This window comes from Falco rusticolus, chromosome 4 (assembly GCF_015220075.1).
Source record: "Falco rusticolus isolate bFalRus1 chromosome 4, bFalRus1.pri, whole genome shotgun sequence".
NCBI classification, from domain to species: Eukaryota; Metazoa; Chordata; class Aves; order Falconiformes; family Falconidae; genus Falco; species Falco rusticolus.
This window is the reverse complement of record NC_051190.1, coordinates 48,334,733-48,356,286: the sequence shown is the minus strand read 5'-3', so window position 1 is coordinate 48,356,286 and position 21,554 is coordinate 48,334,733. Positions and strand designations below refer to the sequence as shown.

The 21,554-nt window shown below is 50.3% G+C and overlaps 1 long non-coding RNA gene across 2 annotated transcripts; it reads right to left on the bottom strand.

Annotated features, from left to right (window-relative positions):
• Positions 1-3,537: 3,537 nt before the first annotated feature.
• LOC119146019 lies at positions 3,538-21,492 on the bottom strand. Of its 2 annotated transcripts, XR_005103604.1 has the most exons (4): positions 19,744-21,492; positions 16,264-16,421; positions 4,494-7,813; positions 3,538-3,752 (listed from the first exon to the last, which is right to left on the bottom strand). It is a non-coding gene; the product is annotated as an uncharacterized LOC119146019 (long non-coding RNA). The 2 variants fall into 2 exon arrangements; XR_005103603.1 differs by lacking the exon at positions 3,538-3,752 and having other exon boundaries at positions 4,366-7,813.
• Positions 21,493-21,554: the final 62 nt, after the last annotated feature.

Genomic DNA, 21,554 nt, shown 5'->3' with positions numbered 1-21,554 from the left:
CAAAAAAGCACCTGTGCATTGGATCTTATAGAAAGAGACCCAATGAGGCTACATCACATACACCTGTGGCTGGCATATCACTCTACAAGCAAAAGGGCATCCTTTGGCATGTAATAAACCTTATATAAAGCAATAAACCGATGCAGCACAGCATACAGATTTTGGAGCTGTGGATGGACAGAGAGATGACAGTATGCTGAGGGCCAGGAGATTCAAAGCTGAACTGTTCGGATGCCTGCAGGGTGAGTTGCTCTTCCCATTAGCTGCAGATGTTTCATTGCCGAAGCTGGCTGATTCTTATGGAATCAGAGTCGAAGGGGTTAGTCTTGGCATCCTCAAAATCAGTTGTCATTGCAGAAGACTCCCAAGAACCCAATCTTACTGTGCTGGCTGCTGACTAGCACCCACCTGCTCTTGCTTCCTTGAAGCCAGTAAAGGGGGAGGCAAGGCAGCCAGCAGGCAGGAGGGTCTTCTGCCTGTGAGGTTTCCCTCCCTCTCATTCTTGGGGTGTCAACAGGACAAACCAGGATGGCTGAAGAATTTTGCTAAGAGAAGAAAAAGCATAAATAAGTAATGGAAAGGTGCTGTAATGGATGGACTCTAATCTAGATTCTCAGAGAAACCTGTTGTTTCTGGGATTATTCCCTCTCCCCTGCCAAAAGGAGACAATCAAAGGAGCTGAACACTTCAGCGCTGCTTCTCAAGGTGATAGCAGATTATCCGGCTTTCTTGCTCATCACGAGCTCTCGCTCCAAGGACTGACAGAGCTGTTGCTCTCTCAGACCCACACTAAAAGACACAGCCTTGCAGAATGCCTGGGCACAAGGACACAGACACCAGCCTCTTTCCTGGGACCGTTAATGCAGGACTTGCATGCAGAGCAGAGCCCCACAACACCTGACCTCCAGAATTGCCCCAGGTCGTCTTTGGTCAAGGGCGATGAATACTTTTAGTATTCAGAGAGCAGAGAGACTCTGCTCACACTCACGCTGGTACCCACATATGTAGCCAGGGCGGTGTAAATACACCTTGGCACACCCGGGAATGAAGCAGGAGAGGGGAATACTAGTGCCACAATGAGAAAAACGACACCCACCACCAAGCAGAACCCAGCAGAGAGTCAGAGTGTCTGCTGGAGGCTGTGGGAGGTCCGGGCTCACCGCCTCCCCACCACATCCCACAGACATCAATGAGCTTGATCCAGACCCCTCATACCAAAGACGAATCACTGCAGGTGAAAGGGACCCAGTTCCAGCCCTGCATGGGACAGACCACTCACTGGTTTCCAGTGGCCAAGGCACCTCTCCTGCATGGGTGACTGGGAAGCTGGGAAGAGGGACAGGCACAGTCTCTGTCCTCCATGATACGCCAGTCCACTGAGAACCACCTGTGCTCCTGGGAGCAAAGACAAGGCAGGGATGGTGTCTTCCCGTTCTCCCCACAGCTGGCTCCAGGCCAGAGCACAGGGACCCGTGGCCACCCCGGTGCCAGGCCAGCCCTTGCATGGCAGCACGGCGGCTTTGCAGACCCAGGCTAGTTGTGCCTAAACCACGGCAGTCCAGGTTTCTCTGGCTGAGCCTCCCTCACAGGAAGCACTGACGGGCTAATGGTTGTGTCTGAACGTATTAACCAAATTACTTGCTATGCTCTCTGTTTTCCTGGAGCCTCAGCCAGACCCCAAGACTATTTATCTTGGCTTTGAACCCTCCGCCCGTCGCTGCGCAGCATGAGCACATAACCACAGAGATTTGTTAATAGAAACCAAAGCAGAAATCACCACCAAGGCTTGCAGGCAAGGGGCCTGTCCTATTACGACAGCTCAGAGCCTTGCTAATTGGCGTCACGAACAGCATCTGCTGGGGTTTCTGGACCTGCTGCTCGGAGGGATCAGGCAGGGGCAGCAGGGTCTCAGCACTCTGTCACCTCCAGCCCTGTGGCCACTTCCCCACTTCTGCCTTGCAGCCCTGTGGCAATGGGATTGCAGCCAGCCTGGCCCTTGGAGACCTCCTTGCCTGTGCCCAGTCCTGCCCAGGGATTCTCCCATATTCTGCTTTCATTTCATGGCACGATGGTCCCAACTGAGCTCAAGGTCACAGCATGCAAGGTGGTGAACCCCCACCCACCTGGTGAAAGATGGGTCCACCTTCTCCTCTTGTCAAAAAAGGTAAGGATTGAGAGCGCACAGACCTCCTGGCGTGTTTGCTCCTGACTGATGAACATCAGCCCTCCTGGGCCTTACAGTGGAGTGACTGCAGAGCAACTGGAGGAAGGTCTCCCCCCATCACTGTCAAACAGCAAACCTCAGGGCTCTAGGAGCACAGTTTCACTCCACAAGTTCCCCAAAAGTTAATCCAGCCTGATTTCAAGCAGCTCAAACACAGGTTCCCTTACTCCCTTTAGGAGACTCTAAGGCCACATCTACAGGGTGGATTTTATACTGCTTTTCCTCATCCACTTGGACTTCAACCCGGCTGAGACCATCTGGTGTCAATGGCTGTGCAGAGGTTCCTGTTTCAGTTGAAACAAGATCTGAGGTTTTCTCAGCCTCTACCATACACTGAGGCTGCAGCAGTTTAAACAATAAACCAAGGTCAGGATTAGATTGCACAGTGAGCCCCGAGTCCAAGCTTTTATCCATGACAGCCTCATGCTGGTCATGTAGACCATGGGGACAGGGAGCAGACTTTGTGGTGGTTCCCTCTGTCGAGGGTTTGGACCTTTGTCACCCTGCCAAAATCACAGGCTACTTGCACAAGGGACAGACCTCTCCTGAGCTCTGTGTTCCCTCACCAGTCTTCTGTCCTTCTCCCACATCCAGAAGCTACTACAAACACAACATGTTGACATCTCAGCAGGTTTCTGGAGCACGCAGCGGCCCAGCCAGTGGGCAGAGCTGTTACCTGAGCAGCTCAAGAGCAGCCAGGTGACCTGTGGCCAGGGTCTCTCTGCAAATCTGTGTATCCAGGGCTTATTTCCTAGCAGAGGGGCAAGGATCTAGCATTCATTCCCCATGAGTGAATGGAATCTGCCTTGAATTTAAATGCAATAATCTCAGCCCAACCCTAGAAACCACAACTGAAACTTCGCAGTGAAAGCCAGTGTGTTTTGAATAACACATCACTAGAGGTTTCCCAGTTCATAACACTCCCAAGCCAGTGCAAAATGCACAGGGATCCATGAGCGAGAAATGCTGGGTAAGTGGAAGCGCTGCTGGGACTGTTTTATTTACAGTCAGGCTGCAGTCACTGCAGAGCAGGACTGGAAGCATCTGCATCATTTTTATCATCTCCGAGGACAACAGCAGAGCTCCTCAGCAGGTGAAAATTGCCAGAGGTCAGTTCTGTAGGAAATTCTCCATTTACCCCGCACTGAGGACTCAGTTTCATTGCTAGGACAGAAATGTCTGTCTTATTGCTATCTGTCCAGCTAGAATTGCCCATCCTTAACAGCAAACACTTCAGTGATGACCCGAGTGTTACTGAAGAACTAACAATCTCCATGGAGATCCTTATTGATTCCAGTCATTCCTACCTGTTCTGAGACCAGGGTCATGGGGCTGTCACCCGAGTTCAATGTTCCTCTCGTTTATGCACAGCACAAGAGATTATTTTAAACAGCATGGTGATGGTGATGTACCTCTCGGCCAGGCTCTGATGGTAGTGAGGAAATCTGAGACTGGAAAACTTTCTCCCACTTCCAATTAGTGGGGATAAATCTTTCCTTGAATCTTCTCACATCCTGAAATCCTGTGCCTGGACAGAAACAAATGAAGTGTGTTACGTTTTAGGCAACGGGCAATGAGAACACACAAAGGGAAGCAGACAGGTCTGCAAACAGGCAGAGGGTTGGCAAGCACTGCATAGCTCACAAGACTCCGCGATGGCCGGACTCAGCCCAGCACCCTGGCAAATGCCTCTGAGCTGACTGAAAGCACAGCAATGTTGGCTCCATTACGGTTTGGATTACGTTAGCCATGCTAAAGGTTCTACTGCTGCTCTGGGGCCGTGAACGAGATGGTTTTTCTCCCATAAACTGAACAACCAGACCAAGGTCAAAGTCCCACAGTGTGTTGGAGATGTCTGCAAAGCCTTGTGCTGGTTAGTACCTGGTCCTGGGCATCCCTCTGACCCCTGGTTAAACCGGCTGAGCCCCCCTCTCCCCCAGGAATACTGCCTTCTTCCACATATTTGTCACTATCCAACAGGGACAGAAGCTGGTTTCCTTCACCCTGCAACTCTCACAAATTAGGTCATTTTATTTCCTGAGCAAGATAGTGGCCAAAGCCCCCCAGCAGCTCAAAAACGCCAATTTAATTAAATTTTTTTATTCAAAATATAAGTCACAGCTAATATCTGGCATGAAATACTCAAAAGAGAATGTGCAGATCCCAGCCCTGAGCAACAAAGTAGGAGCCGGTTTCCTTTTAGTCTATACACAGATATATGTTTATATATACATTCGTATATACAGAGAGCAAGAGAGCTTTTACAAACCTGTTTGGGCTTCCTAGATGTACTGAAGTCACAAACCAGCAGGCACACATTGTAAAATTTCACTTCAGTAATTTTCAGAACCATGAAGTGCTTTGAGAAGAAAAAAAGGGAAGACCCCAGTGTTTGCTGGCACCACCAGAGAGGACAGGCAAGGACATCAATCTTCATTCTCATTAGCACTGGAAAGAATGTCTAACTGCATTTATGATGGCAAGCAGCATCTCAGAAGTTACGGCTTGTTTCCTTGATAATAAATCTAACATCACAATCTAACTTATCTTGGATGTTTTGCTTTTCTGAGCTGTGCTTAAGAGATATTTTTGTAAGGCCAGACTTGGTTAATCCAAACAGAGGTGCCTCCGTGGAGTTTCACTTGCTGCAGACAGGGCTGAAAAGCAGATTTCAACACCCTAAACTGGTGTAAGAAAGGAGTAAATCAATGCAGGATGGCAAACAGGGTGTAAAGGAGAGGAGGATTAGCTCTGCAGACAGGGAGGGACATGCACGGAGCAAAAGCAATCAACCACTAACAGGGTACTGAGCTGCCTTTTTTTCAGTGAAATGACTTCTGATGGGCAACAGAGCTAGGGATGCTGGAGCCAGGTCCTGGTAACAGCTCGTGGGGCATGGCAGTACCAGTGCCACAAATACCCTCCCACACCAGCATGGGGCTGTTTCACACGTTGCAGTGAGCTGTGCTGGGGCAGCTTTGCTTCCAGCCCTGGGGATAGCTGCTAGCACGCTATGCCCCTCAGCTCATTAAACATATGAAATTTCTGGCTAAAAAAAAATTAATAATAATAGTCAGGGCTGTTTCTAACCTTGGGTGGCTTTGCTTTCTGCTTTTGCCATTCTCTTCTTAACGACTCCCAGAGCTAAGATGCCAAGAGAAGGATTGATATCCAGACTTGCTCGTTCAGGGATACTGAGGTGATTTTTTTATTGGAGCCAGGAGTAAAGATTTCTATTTTTCCAAGACCAGGGAAAGCATGTTCAGGCTGATAAATATCTGTCAGCAAAAACCATTAGCTGATTAAGTGAACTGCAAGGGGAAAATAAAAGACAAAAAAGCCCTGTCATTCCCAGTGCAGCAGCTCAATGGCCTTTTCCTCCATGCAGGATTTCTAATAGATTTCTTAAGAGCGTTTTCTGCAGGTCTGCACATGTATTGGTCTATTAGAGGGATGGATCTTCAGAACTTGTCTAAAATGAACCTCATCCTCAGGAATCACAAGTAAGTAGCTGCCCAGCATCAGCTTCTTTTTTTGCTTCTTCCTAGCACCAAGTATGGGCTCATCTCTGCTGCAAAGCCTGCATCAGAGACTGTCAGCATCCTCTCCAGCATAGGTACTGGTCAGGGTAGGGAGACCTTATGGCTAAACATCATGCAGAGCCCCAGAAATCGTTGCTTCTAGCAGTAAGTACATCACTCTTCTGTGGCTCCCTCTCTGTAAAACAAAAATGATTGCAACTCTGTCCAAAGTAATCATTTAAGCCCCATGATGGAGGGTCCTCTTTAGCCGGTCCCTGCAGGTGACTGAAGCCTTTAGAAGCGTGCTGTAGGTCTCATGAGTTTTAGTGTCAATCTCAAAGCCTCAGGTCCTGAAGTGATCACACACTTCTAGGTGAAGCTTATGCACTCTTGGGGTCATCAAGAAAAACCTCAGAAACATCACCACAAAAGCCCTAGAACTAAAAAGCAATGAAAAAGGATGCTCATTATTTCCTCTTTAACCTGCCTGGGTTTCAATACAGCATAGTAGTTTATGACAGATCAGGGACAGGTAGTGGTTTATCACTTTGAAATAACTGGGGTCAGCAATAATGCAATGGGAAATACCAGTCTACAGTCTCTCCCCTCTGCATAGTTGGCAACAGTGAAAAACGATTTACTGCAGCAGCAAAGGTTTATATCTAATCCTCTCTGTAATCTCTTACTCTAAGAAACTTCAGGATACTGCGGGTGGGAAGCAGGCTCAACCTTAATCTCTGGACTTGCATGAGAGCAACAGGTCACAACAGGCCTTACCTTCTATAGCTGAGCATCTGAGCTCACGTGGGATTACACCTGGACCTGGACTCTGTACAGGCACACAAGACACAGCAGCAAAAGCACTGGGAAGGAGAAGGATGGATGCAAAGCTTGACTCTGCTCCTCCTGCCTTCCCTCCTTCCTTCCCAGATGTGGCTGGAGAACCAGCACAGCCCCACCATGCCACATTCAATGAGAAAAGCCAGGCATGTCATAAAACAGAAAACTAATTGCCCCCAGATGTCTCATTAAGGCCACAAGAAAATCCTTACAGGGTCAGGAAAGCACTTGTGGAAAGCACTAGGTCACACTGCCAAAACTTCCCCAGGGCTACAAACAAGCCTACAGCTTGGTGACACCTGAGCACAGACCCACAAACCCATGGCTCATGCCAGGAGCCTGGCAAGCAGGACCAACCTCCCATCAAGCAAAGCAGCAGCTCTGCCTGCTTCCTGGTGGGAATATACTTACTTGTACAGAGAAGAAGGATCACAGACCTTAGGGTGGCTTGAGCTGCCCCTGCTGCCTTTTGCATTGCTGAAAGCAAGGCAGCTATTACAGCAGGAGAGGTACAAGACCACCCTCTGGCTACTGGCATCTTTTTAACAGCTTACCACGCCTGCATGCCCAAACTCTGCTAAAGCTGCTGTCACCAAAGCTAGGCTTCTCAATATCCCCCACCCCCATGACACTAGGCAGGTTTTACTTCCACCCAATTAGTCCTGCTAAACCAGAGGCTGCGGTGCCCCCTGCAGCAGCCGTTATCCCACAGGACAACGGCCTCACGTCCCGTCCGGGTGGCAGGAAGCTTTGGGGTGACCGAGGTAATGTTGCTCATAGAGGCTGCTCCATCTGCAACTCGTCCTGTGCCAGAACAGCAGCGGGGAGATAAGGAGTCTCAAAGGTCTCATGGAAAACTCCGACAAGCAGTCTATTTTGAGCTGGCCTGGCTCGCTTTTCCTGCCGGCCGCTGTCCCCACTCCTTGTGCACAGGCATGGGATGAGCTGGACCTTGAGTCTCTGGAGGACAGGACAGGGGAGCAAGCTGTCCCCATCGATGGGAGGCGAGCAAAGGCAGCAGCAGCAGCGGCCTCTGATGTGCGTGGGAACAAGCATCCAGAGCTGGTGAGCGGCCATGCACCGCTGGCTTTGTGGCTTTCACCTGCACTGCAGGCTGCTTCGAGTCCCATGTTCCCACTGGAGTGACCCTGGCCCGACGGGAAGGACTTGAAGTGACGCGGAGTCCTGGTCTCCATCTGCAGAATTATTTCAGTTCAGAAGCTTTTGCCTGGGGAGAGGGAGGAGGACTAAGTCACAGGCAGGAAAAGTGCAGCAGTCAGGAAATTTCAACTCTGGGTGTACTTCTCTGGAGAGAAGCAAATGGGCCTGAGCTCACTCTGCCCACACTCCACCTTGTTGCACAGATGCTCTCATCCAGATGCCATCCAGGGCAAGAGCAGAGCTGTTCTCACCCACCTGGACCTGCTTGGGTCCCACCACAGCACCATGACCAAGGAGGGCTTTGCTGCAGCGAGCCACCCCATCAGCTCCCCACCCTGGCCCCTGCCTCACCATTTACACGCTCCACGCTCCCTGCCCTTTGGCTGGCCTCCCTCCTGCTCTGCAGCACAGGCCTGGCACATGCTGCGCCCCTGGCTCCTTACAGCGCCAGCCCTGGGCTGGTACAGCTCCGCTGGGCTAGCTGCGTGGCTCCTTCCCTCCCCTCTGCAAGCCCCGACTAGAGGACGTGGGTTTGTTTCCCCAGCACCAGGCTCTGACTCGCTGACTCAGTCTCAGACCAAAGCATCCCACATCCTCATCCCACTTGTCTTCTGCTCACTGTACACTCGCTCTCCAATTGCTTCAGTCCCCACTGGTGCAAGAACATCAGCTTTGCTTGGTTTGTTTGGACACAAAACATGGCCTGAAGATTCAGTTCACTAAAAAAAATAAAAATAAAAATATAATCCTGGTCCAGGAGCGCTTGGAGGGGAACAGAGCTGGGATGCGGCCAGCACTCGTTCCTCACCACACCCTTGCAAAGATGGGAACCAGGGCGTTTGTGCTTTAGAGCAGACCAGCCTATTTTGGGAAAAGACGAAGGGAAACCATGACAAAAGCTGATATGGAAAAGTGGATACCAACCAGGCTGATGGCATTTACTTGGTGCTAGGGAGATAAGCCCAGTGCCAGCCAGCATCAACTCGGCAGCTTCCAAAGCAGGTGGGGATGCTCTGAGCACCAGTGGAGGGAGGGGATGCCTGTACCACCCATCCAGCCCACACTGGGTACGGCCTGGGCACCGTGCGGGTGACAGATCTTGCTCAAGGCTGCTCCTGCCTTGAGAGGCCCGCGAGAGAGGCAAAGGCGCGTGCTGCTGACTCCAGAGAAAGCAATTTTTAAGGGATGAGAAAAAGGAGGGCTTTCTGACTGAACTGCTGCAATGTCTGGGAACAGGGTTCCTGGGATATGGGAACTATGCAGCAGACAGCTGGGGACAGGGACTGTGATTCATCGTGGATACTTCGGAAGCAGAGAAAGGGCACAGGGAGCCAAGGCAGTTAAGTAGGGATATAAGAAGGAGAATAAGCAATGGGCCCAAGGCTTTGCAAACTATAAACACTGTGATGGAGGAGCTTTGTATTCAAAATAAGCAAAGGCGAATTAAAGGCGGGAATCAGGGGAAGGGAAAGACAGCAGGGAGGAAAGAAACTGAGCAGAGATCTGCGACCAATGCCAGGTGAAGAGAAAGCTTTTCCCAGGTTCTTCTGAAAACACAGGGGACGTGGAAACCTGAGAAAGTGTGGGGAGAAATTAGTGAAGGACAGCAGAGCTGGTGTCAAAAGAGGTCCCCAGCAGAGCCCCGGAATGCTTTTCAGTGCTTCCAAGCAGAACAGAAAGAACTGGTTTAAAGGAAGACAGGTCCAAGGGCTATGCCCCAGGAGCCACTCTGAGAAGCTAGGTATCGACTCCTGGCTGGGTTTGTGTCAAAGCTCAGCTGAAACGCAGCACTGTCACATGAAAGTACTCAGTGTCCACATCCACCACAAAGTCCTTGCCACGCTAATCCTAGCGGGCACAGAGGAAGGACATAATTCACCCCTCCCCACCTTCCTACAGGCTAGGAGCCTCACGAACCCAAGCAAAGCAAGACACAGGGCAGCCCTGCAGGGAAAGGACCCTACAGCCCTCTCCTGCTTGTAGAGTACAAGCCAGTTTTGTGTCAGCGGTCACACTAGAACCAGGCTGCTGAGGCAAAATTCCCAAAACCACAACATGTGCTGATGGGTGGCTCTGTGCTGAACAGGGAGACTTGCTCCTTGCCTCCAGGAAGACAACAAGGCTGCCTAGAAGCCTCACCATAAGTACATACTCCCCTTCAGCCTATGAGGATGAGAAAAAAGAAGGATGCATAAGGAGGCACCAACTTGCCCAGCATCCAGGACAAAGGTCACTCATGGTATTGCTCCAGGCACAGAGAAACCTGCTCCCACAAGACCCGTTTTCCACTCCCTTGGCAACCTTAGGTGTGTTAGATGGCTCAGAAGTTTCCAAACTTGGCATCCTTATTCCCATACCAATTTGCCTCTCCTCCAGATCCCAGCTCCATCCTGAGCCCTCTACGCAGTGACTAATACATTCACCTCTTGGGGGAGAAGAGTACAAATAATGTTAAGTGGCTTCTTTAGATGCAGGAGGCACCAGCAACTCTTTGCAGCACTGTGAAGCCTGGGAAAGTTTCATTCAGCCAAGATGCTAATCAGTGCTACAGCAAACTGCTGAGTCAGGAAAACAGAAGCACAGGACTGATTTGCAGAAAGCGAAGTGCCAGATGCCTTCACATATGCTCCACTTTCACCCAGCCCAACAGGTTTCATGACTGCTGTGACACATTCCTCTGGGGTCCCTGAGCTCTGGCACCATCCCATGGCAGCCTCATTCCCCCAGGGCCTGGGTCCACCCAGCCAGCCCCGCAAGCTCTCCGCAAGTCTTCGTGATGGACCTGTATTGATCTGCCTCTACACTTTGGTTTCTATCTCCATTTATCAGGCCTTCACGTTCTTTTAATCCCACCTCAGCCCTCCCCAAAGTAATGAGATAAGAGGCAGGCTGGAAAGGCTGATAAAAGAGAACTGAACAAATCCATTAATGCTGTTTCTGTGCCAGGAATTACAAACCCCAGCCCTTGTTGATTATGCTTGCCAGCCAGAGTCCCAAGACAGCAAAGCCAAAGAAGAAAGTCAGGCTCACTAATAACTTGTCCTGAGAAAAAAGCAACACCTGGAGGACCATGACTCTGGTTCTTATGCTGTATGCAACACTGATTTGTTGTCTGGGCAGAGAGGTAGGTCAAAGCAGGGTGCTCAAACCCAAGCAGCTACAGCATCAGTTATGTGGAAGCCTAAACCAGTGCAACTGCTGGCTGCCCCAGCCCTGCCCTCTTGGCTGGACGGCCGCCCTGGCCCACGCAGTCATCACACCCTGTGCCGAACCATTTCAGCAAGCTAAACCAGCAAAACAATTCACTTTGGCTTCCGTGCAGTTCAGCAGAGCCTTTATTTCAAAAAGGCTTTATTCTGCAGAGCCTGCATGGACCTACTGACCTGTTCAATGATAACATGGTACATGTATAAGTGTACGAGCCTTGGCCAGGAGGTGACTGCGATGAACGACAGCCGAAAGACACAGGATCTGAAGCACACGTGAAGAATGTGTGGAGACCCTACCAGTACTGAGCTACCACATGTCCACTCTTGAAGGAACACAATTGTGAGCCTGCAAGATGTTTCAGTATCCCTGATGTAAAAAAAAAAAAAAAAAAGACACACACAAACCAACTTAACCGTCAAATCACAGGAAGAGTCAGATTCAGATTCAGGACATCTTTCTTGTCAGGGTACTAAATCAGAGAGTGGAGGACAACTTACCAGGTCAACTGGAATATGTTTTAATTGTGACCTTTGGAAAAAAATTTCCTTGTATAAAATAGAGATTAATGAACATTTCAGAAGACACAGTTGTGTTAGCCTAATCCCTCCCCTCCACATTTTCCTTGGCATGTGGCCTAATGGATACGTCTATGTAAAAACCAACAAAAACTAATAAAATAAACAAACACACTCATCCAACCAACACTCTCTCTGAAACAGATTCTGATTCTATTTTAATCAATAACTTCTAAAAATCAAATCCTTTCTCATTAAAAATAAACCATAGCCACTTCAGGGAAAAACACTGTTAAGACTTCTCCAGGATCCCCCAGTTTATGGGAGGCAGAGGCAGGAATCCAGGTCACTGGTCAGGACTGCACATGGCACAGAAGAGCACAAAATATCAGCAAGTACCTGATTTCATCCTGAACCTTAAGGGTTTTATCATCTGGGGCTTCTCTCCCTTTTAAGCAGATATTTGGGCTCCTGATGTTTGTTGGTCCAGCAACTGGGGTCTTGCAACCCACCCTGGAGCCAGCCCCAGCATTGCTGAAGAGGCTGTTAGTTTTCTTTCCTGGAAGTGATGCCCGTTGACAAGGTGCTCCATCTTCCTCTCAGCTCCCACTTGAGCAGTCCAAAGGGTCATTAGGAAATGGACCTAATTATGTTTGATGGATGGGGACTGGGGACTATTAGTCATCTCTGTGCAGCAGACAGACCATAAAGGATACTTCACAGAACTGGACTGCAAATGCTGCAACTGCACAGCCTGTACTCAGCTGGACACCACAGACCCAGAACCTCTACTGTTCCCAAGGCTTCAAATTCTGAGCAAAAGGCCAGGGAGCAGGGAGGGCAAATATCAAATTAGTGTCCTGACACCCACAATGAGACCAAAATGAGAATATGCTAGGATAATTTAGTTTCAGTTCTGCTGGCTGCAGGCAGATTAGCTCAGACCCCAGAACACACTATACTCAAGCAACACCTGTGAAGGAAATATTCCTGTCCTGGGAAAGGGGAAAAAAATAACCAGGATCAGCCAGATCAGTAACTCGCCGTTTCCTGCAATCACACAAATAGTTGCATCACTGCAAAGGAGAGAACGGTACACATCAGTGGAAGCAGCTCACGGGAAAATGCGTTCAAGTGATGCTTTTAACCAGCCTAGAGGGGAAGGCAGGCTTGCGAAGCAGTCCGTACCCTGTCTGCAGTCAGGAAAATCACCTTCCTGCTTTAGCTCTCCCTCACGAGGTCATCTGGGAGCAAGGCCCTGCGGGCAAACAAGGACTGAGCTCCTCCCTGCCAAGTGTGCTTCTGTCTTGCCGTTTGCCTTGTGGCAGGTGTCACAGCCCCTGTTAAACACCATCCCACTTAACCATCCATCAGCACTTACAGGGCCTTATCGCAACTTAATCCACTGTCATCCCATCTTTCACAGGGAAAATGGGATGAAGCTGCAGCAAAGCCTGCGGAGTGAGATAAAGGCGCCTTCTGCAACCCATCCCCATGGCAAGACTGCACACCAGGGTGGCCCCAGTAAGCTGAAGCACACAACAACGCTGCTCAGCGCAGCTGCAGGGTGATGCTCGTTCCAGCCAGGACCTGCCTGGGTACCCAGCACTGAGCCACAGCACCCTCAGCACGCACTCCTGGGCTCTCGCAGGCTCATAACCCCCTCTCGTGGCAAATACACAGCCCGCTGCTCCCTGACCCCACACAGGAAAGACTTTTCCAGCACTGGATCCCGCTCCAGATTTCCAGAGCCCTTTAGAGGCTCTGCCGATGAAGCACATGAATATTGATGATTTGCAGAGATGCAGCAGAAAAAGCAGCTGCAGGGAGACAGACTCTCCAGAGCCAAGTTCATTAAACGCTGCCTGGTGTGCAACACTGCGTGGCACAGGAGAAAGGAGAGAGAAACAGGGAGCTTTTGTGGGGAGAAATTGATCAAACTTTTCAATAGCACATAGGGGACCACCATCCTACCTTTAACAAGGAAAGGACACCCCATTCCTTAAATTAAAGCTTTGGAAAAATCCTCACCTGTTCTTAAGACTGTATGACTCTATGGAAAAAAGAGTTTTACAGCTGGACAGAGATGCATTGCTTGAGTGCTTGTGTTAGCAATCCTGCCTTGTAGGACAACACCAGCACAAACAGGCTCTGGCTACCTATCCCTGACTCACCTCAGGTGGCTTTCAGGGATTTATTTGAAGGAAGGTTATATTCTTAGTGCTAACATACAGCTGTTTGCACATTTTAATACGGAACCTGTCTTCTGCTTTGCTGAGAGCAGGGGCTGTACTGGGAATAGGAGAAGCCCTTATGGATTGATGTCCTATAGCTCCTGTATCTCTCCTCACACATCGATAATCACAGCTCCTTCCTGTACCTGTTGTAGCCCCTGTGCTGCAGTAATGCCAGATCTCACACATGCATACACCCTTCCAACATACACGCTCCCCCCAGGTAGCGGTACCCTTCCCTGCCATGCCCTCCATCACCCTGTACCTGCTCCCCGCGTTGCCACGCAGGAACTGGGGCACACTGCAGCTGGCTTCGGAGCTGTATGTGCCCACTGGCTGCTGAGCTCCCACCCTGTCAGCTGGCCAACTGCCCGAGACCTCCCTTAGAGGGGGCACAAATTTGGGTACTAAACCGAACTGTGCACCCCCATGAAACTTTTAGGAATTCAATGCTTTTGAGACATTTCCTCCCTGCCAAACGCTGCTGAGATTAGCCAAGGGATTCAACTGTTGTTAGCAGGGGGAAGGTGCACACATAGCAATACACAGAGATGCAATCTCATGTCAGTATTAAGCCAGCCTAGAGAGCAAGTCTATTAATCCCTGCTGCGAAGGGACATGGGGATAGTGGGGGAGAAACAAATGGGAAGGAAGTTTTCCAGTTCAGGAAGGGGAGTGTCAAGGCTCATTGCAAACACTGCAGTCTCTTCGCTTCCCTACCAGTACAGCGAGTTCTGGTAGCACATCTCACGTTCAGGCTCCAAGACCCCAGCCAAAGCCCGTTTGCTTTCTTCTGGACTTTTCACACCCAAGGCATTGCCAAGGTCTACTTGGACAAAGCTAATGGCTGCTCTCAGTGCTGCTATTCTGTCACACTCCAAGAGCATGAGCAGAGCTGCCAGCAGCTGTTTGAGTGCAGCAAAAAGCCAGAAAGGATGGTTTGTCCTGTATAAGCACCCTAAAGCTCACACACGATATTTATTAGAACTGCTAAACCAAAGCTGGTTCGCTCTCCCTCCCTTGTGCTGTAGGAAAGAAGAGTGAAATGACATCTTTCCATCTCAAAAACAATTACAATTTTCTGGGGACAATATTGCTTGTTCTCTTGTCTCTTTTCCTACTCATTTGCATGGGCCCATGTCCACACTATAGGCACAGCTGCCTCTTTCATGAAAAGGCTGAGCTAGCCTTTAAGTTACAGTGATACGGGCCAAGTGCATGCTCTGCAGCTGAGCTGGACGCCAGCGACCAGCACAGGAACGCTGCAGTCACTGTGCTAGCACGATACCCCAGGCACCACTGAGCAGCCTGGAGTGGCACAGCTATGCAGGGCACAGAAATGAAACCGCCTGGCTACAAATCCCTTAAGATAAAGAGGACTCCCCATCAGCTGGGCAAGGTCCTTGGCATACACTGGTATCTCACACTGAAGGCAGGCAAGGGCAACCGCCTCCAATACTCAGTTTTTTAAGGCATATGGTGAGTCTTCCAGAAGAAAGACAGGATAAAAAACTGGCACACCATCATATCGGAAGGCAGGGGAAAACTGGGGGTGGTTCTAATTTTGCAAAACCTCATCAGCCACTGCAGCATAGGCTGCTCCAAGTTTAGATGACATTGCATCAGTCCTCTCTACCTTTTAGTCAGGAGGAGGAAGGGAAAAAAAATACTTCTACCCTAGTGTACAAAAAATCAGATGTTAAGAAAGACTTTGGATAAAGCTAGCACCGAGATTTTATTGTCCAAAACTAAATGAAATTGCAGGGTTTTTTCCTTGTAAAGCCCTATTCCTAGCTGGATGCTGAAGAGGGCAGTGAAGGAAGTTGCATGGGTCACCCACCCTGTTTATCTTTGGTAGTATCTGCTTGTCCCACTGTTAAAGGGTCAACCACCAACTCATATGCAGAAGGGAATGGGAGAGAGGAGATTCAAAGAACCTCCTTCATTCAGGTGCCTCACAAAGAAAACTGAGCAAAAATTTACCAAAAGATGCTAAGAAACAACTGGCTCCAAAATTCAACATAAGGGAGCTCTAAAAAGGACTGTGATTTTAGACAGCGCTGCAAAGCCCTCCTCCTGAGGCTTCGGGCACAAGCGTGAGGAGAGAGACGAGGCTCTGCCACCTCCCCACCATTGCTCCTCTCCTGGAGCAACATCCATCCTTGAGCAGGGCAGTTCCCTGGGTCACTGCATGGGGTGAATCATGGTTGAGGCGAGGTAAGGTCCAAAACTGACTAACAGAAGAACATGCTTTAGCTTTTTGTTTCTGAACCTCAGCACCCACCACTGAAAACAGCCATGTGTCAGTCGCAGGCCCTGCTATCACGATTAAAGCTAAACCAAACCATCTGTGACCCTAAAAATCAGCAGATGTTGTTCCTCTCTGACTCATGCAGGCAGAGCAGGCATGAGGACAAACAGAGGCAACAGGGAAGATCCCAGCTTGCTCGCCATTCCTCAGCTTGCAAGCTCCCCAGCTCATTTCCAGGACTGCTGCTGAGCTGCAGAGGCAACACACTCATAGCAGCCAGTTTTTTGGGGAGAAAAACATTGCTCACCTGGAATCCAGCAAATACATTGTGCCATCGATGGGGAGGAACTTGGCATGGAGGATCAGCTCAGGTATGACACAAGCTGCAACTGCTAGGATAGCATGGGATTGGTCTTGCAAAAAAGATCCTGCTCCATCACTGTGTAGCACCGAGGCTCCATCCACCTGTAAGAGACACATAGATGAGCAAGAGTCTTACGGCCTGAGCACGTGAGAACACCCAGTATGCACACATGTGCATTTCAACATGCATCCAGCATGGGAAAGGGTAGAGGCAGCCCCAGGCTGCCTGGGGGAAGGCAGGCGGCTCTGCAGCCAGGAAGCTGCGGGAGTCACGGTGGCTGGGGTGCCAAAGCAGGTCCCAGCAGAAAACAGAATGCAAAGCACCTGGGGGTGAATCGGAACATGCGCTGCACTGGCGACCAGGACAGAGATCAAACTGTTATTCATCAATGACGGGAAAAGTCACCAAAATAGAAGTTTTGGAAGGTTCTAAAACTATTTGTTAAGTGGGGCCAAATTTGACTAATAGCTTCAGCCAAAATGGAGAAAATAATTAGAAAAACATTGAAACGTGTCATTTTTAGTTCTTCTTCTTTTCTTATTTTTTCTAACTGAAACATTTCACTTCGGAAATGATGAAATATTTTAGTCACAGCAGGATCTTGGAGCTTTTGTCCCAGTGAAACAGGAATGTTTATTTGGTTTGTCACTTACTGACTGAGTTAAATGTCAGGAGGAAATCTCAGTGTTGCTTTTTCATGTAAAAATAAAAAAGTACCAAAGATTTTATCTGGTAGTACAGGGCATTAGAAGGGACCGGCTGAAGGCAAGCACCTTTGCTGTCCAGATCTTCAACTCCCCTGAAGTTTCAAAAGAGGACTGAGCCACAGGGGATTAGCCAACCTACATGGAAAGGTGATGGGGTGGCCTCAGGTGACAGGGGAGGTCAGAAGAAAAGGGTCCCTCTCAGGAGCCTCTCCCCCTCCCAGCCCAAGGAGCTGCCCCAAAATGGCCCTGGGAACAGCAGGGTCAAGGGCATTGAAGGCTGCCAGGGACATCAAAGGTAGGTGTGAAAAGCCCCAAGAGCTGTGAGAACAGGAGAATTGGGGCCTTCCCCAACTCCAGTGCCCAGGGGTGCTGGGGAAAGCCACATCCTGCCTCTTCTGTCATGCAGCGTGGCCTGCGCCAAGAAATCAGCCTGTGCTGTGATGGGTGCCTTGGCTTTGTCTTATTTTAGGGTCCGATGAAAAGACCTGGGGTCTTCTCCAAGCTTTACTAATGCAGGGCTGAGTACCACAGCCAAGAGACACAGGATCACACGCTGCTCCCTCGCTCCCACCACCCCCACTCAAACCCAGACGTCCTGTACATTTCCCTCCCTCCCCTGTTAGAAATCCCTGCCCACACACCACGTAGATTTTGCAGCTCCAAGGGCTCACCACCATGGTTTATTATTGCAGTTTCAGGAACGATCATTCCTGCCATAGGTGGTACAACATCCACAACAGACCCTCAACTCCAGTCCACTTCCAGCACACTGACAGCTTATCCCAAAACCACAGAGGCCTTGCCCAGATAATGACCTTTAACTACTCCATCCATGGGCCAAACGCTAAGTCAGCTCTCTGAACAGCTCTTAAACTAGCCAAGAGGGAATGACAGCAAGAGATATTTTTCTAAATGCCATTACACAACTGCCCACCCAAAGCCTGGCTCAGCCATTTATAAGCATTTGAGGAGCACACCCCATTTCCCAAGTGTCCCACCACAGACCTTCTAGGGGCAGACATGGCAAAGCGACTTTCAGGGTCTTGGTGTGGGGTATGGAGACCCCAGCATGCATAAACGGTCAGCTGCTGGGAGGAGACTCAGACCTGGTGATTACGGCAGGAGGGAATTGGGAGCTGGGACATGAAACTAGAGAGGGGAAACATTTAAGGTTTAATCTTGGAAACAGCTTCCTGATAGTAGATTTATGAGCAATGGGAATAGTCTCCCTTGCAGAAGGCTGGAAGCTCTGTTGCACAGGGCTTTAAAACCAAGACCGGATAAAAGATGAGACAATAGACAGGAGGAATGGATTTTGCTTTGACCAGAAGATGGATAGGACCCGAGAGTTCACTTCCAGCTCTAGCTACCCTCCCATACACCAGCAGCAAATCTCACACCTGCCTTCTGCGGCCTTTGCCCATCTACACAATCAGCCAGCAAAGGTGGTCAGAACATTACTGCATTGCTATAAAAGGCATGCAAACAAATGCGACCAGCCCAAGTTTCTATTGCTGCTCTCACCCCGCTGCAGCTGTGGAGGCGACCTCTTGGGGCTGCTACAGAACCTCATTTTTCAGCTAACGCCTGGGTGTAGTAGCCAGAACCATGGGCTTGACACATCCAGCTTATGTGGGAGCCCATGGAAGGGGTAGTTTCATTAATACATGTGTCTTGTTTAACTTGGACATTGAAGAAGCTGAACTTTTTCTGACTTAGTTTTCCCTGTATATAATCACACTTTCCTGTAATCAACCTTTCATTTTTTCCTGATGCGGCCTTTCCCAGTGAGTTCTTGGGTATCGTTTTTTTTCAAAGCTGCTTTAGCACTGCTCAAGGATGTTGACATGAGAGCTCTGGCGATCAAAGCACTATACTCCCAACAAAAGCCGTCCAGCTCAGGCAGCCACAATGCACATTTCACAGCTACTCACTCCCCTGGCCCCACTTCCAGCCTCAGTATGACATGACGACAGCAAGGGGTGAAAAAGCTAAAGCAGCCAACAAGAGCAGCACCTCTCTGTACCTAGCAGAGATTCCCCCTGCCTTCCTTTGTATGTGTCCTCAAGCAACCACAGGTGAACATCGAGCTGCTCGGCTGCACATGGCTAAGCCCTCAGCACATTGGGCAGGAGCAGCTGTGCTGATGCACAACACACAGACTGCAGCTGGCTCCCATTCAGTGCCCGAGAGGCTGCAGCAGAGCTGGCACTCCCAGGGGCTTCATGCCGTGCTCTCAGACCTTTCCCCAGGGTCTGTTGGGAAGCTTGTCCAAGGCTCAGCCTCGTAAAATTGCTGAGCCACTGCCCTGAGAAGGGATTAGATGCAAAAGTCTGTGACCTCAGCTGAGTGCAGCAAGTCAAAAGCATTCTGACTTCAGGCTTATTGCCCCACAAAAACATCAGTGAAATCATTTCATTAATCTCCAGGGCCTCATTTCCTCCCTTCCTTCCTCAGCCAAGCTGAAGCTTAAAATAGTATTTTGCATTCCTCATATTTCACTCCAAAACTAATTAATACCCAATCAGCCAAAAGCTCTTCTCACAGCAGCCTGGCTTGATCGTGTAACCTGCCCACCCTTGGCAACAGCAAAAGCACCCTACCAAGCTCCCAGCTCCTCCCAAAAGACATTTCTGATGGAGCATCTGGAGACAACTGCACTAAGGCAACACAAAACAGGAAAACACCAAAATTAAAGCCCCATGTGCAATCTTACCTCTGTCCCATGTGCACACACAACTCTTACATGCCTGTAAACAAACTCAACGCTGCCTTAATTCCCCGACGTCACAAGCACGGCTGCTCTTCACCAGCATCTAGCAGCCCCTAAAGGCAAAAACCACAAGTCACCTTCTACTTCCTCTTGTTGATACCTGCACTACAATGCAGGGCTGGAATCACATTCCAGCCTTCACTTTCCTGGGCTTATGGAAACAAAGAGGTAATTATTTGGCTAGAAGGTCCTGGCAAGCCCTCAGATTCAGTGCACAGCAGGGAACAGGGAAGACGGAGTACAAGTCTTTCTTCATTTGGACTTCACAGCTATTTCTTGCCCTCTCGGTAGCCCAGGTCAAGCACTAGCCAAACAAGGCTGTGTAAGTGACTGAGTGTAACTGCAGAGGAAGGGATGCGAGCCAAAGATGGAGAGGGAACCTGATCAAGGAGAGCTCAACGCATCACCCCGTGAGACATCAAGCCCCCTCGCTACAAGATGTCTGTTGCTTAAGGCCTGTGCACAGATGAGGTGGTGGCTGTTCCTGGCATGCAGGGACTGCGGATCCGCGGAGGGGTGTAACGAGTGCCCCAAACACATGGGGAAGACACAGCAGCTACAGGGAAGGGAGCAGAGGCCAGTGCATGCTGTCACATACCAAACACCCCACATTTGACACATCAGTTTGGTTTCCAGCGTAAGCTTCCTCCCACATACCAAACGCAAGGGCAGACTTTACACACCGGTCAGTCTCATAAGCACCAGCCCTTGCTCACTGCGTTAGGACAGCCTCATTAATCCAACCATCAAGAACATGTGGCAGCACTGCAGATCTGGAGTCCATTTTGCATTGACTGCAGCCCATATCTGAGGACAACCCCAGTCCCCAGGGACAAGGTAGCCTTGCCTGACAGCCCCACCACCCACCCTGTCCGTGGCAGGGGGAAGGCAGGAGAGCACACAGCCTGTGAAGAAGAGGACAGACCAGCTCTTCCCATGGGCCACCACTGGTTGAAAGACGAAGCCCTCCCACAGCTCAGCTGGGTTGAGCTTGAAAACATTTCGAAAGGATAACATAGAAAATCCTGTTGCCAGAGCAGCTGCAACAAAATTCTGCCCATGGAACAGCCCCAAGGCAGCGATGCAGGCATGGCTCACCCCCTCGGTTTAGGCCCAGCACCTAGTGACTGGGCCTTGCATTTACTCCTTAAAAAAATCTCCCAAACACACAAAACCCCCACACCAAGTGCCCTGCATTGCTGCAGAGTGCTCCACCTGCTCCAGCTGACAGCTACGTAGAGGCAGAAGAGACAATCACCCTCCGCCAAATCAGGGAACCCCTCAGCAGTCATGAGGCAAAGCTCCAGTGTTTTTTTTTCCACTGCTGAGGGGGTCCCTCAGCCGTGACGAGCCGTGCCCGGCTCAGGAGCCAGGCCTGGGGCAGCATCTGGTGCTAATTCCCGTTAATCCTGGATCCCTCACTGCACTTTTGGAGGTGCCCCAAAAGAGAAACCCTGAAGAGGCACTACAAGGGCCGGCACTGCTCCCTGGTGCAAGGCCGCACACCGGCCTTGTCTCCCCACACGGGCCCCGCGCTGGGCACTCCCCGCCGCGGCCTGCTCCCGCCGCCAGGCCCTCCCGCAGCCGGCGGACCGCGGTCTCCCCCAACAAGCCCAGCGGGCTCAGAGGCTCCCGCAGCCGCCCCTCACAGCGCCCGGCCGGCCGCACCGAGCGCCGCCCGCTTCCCGCACTCCCCGGCCGGCCGCTGTGAGGCCGCCACCCCGCCGCTGGGCCTTTTATAGCCGCCCCGCCGC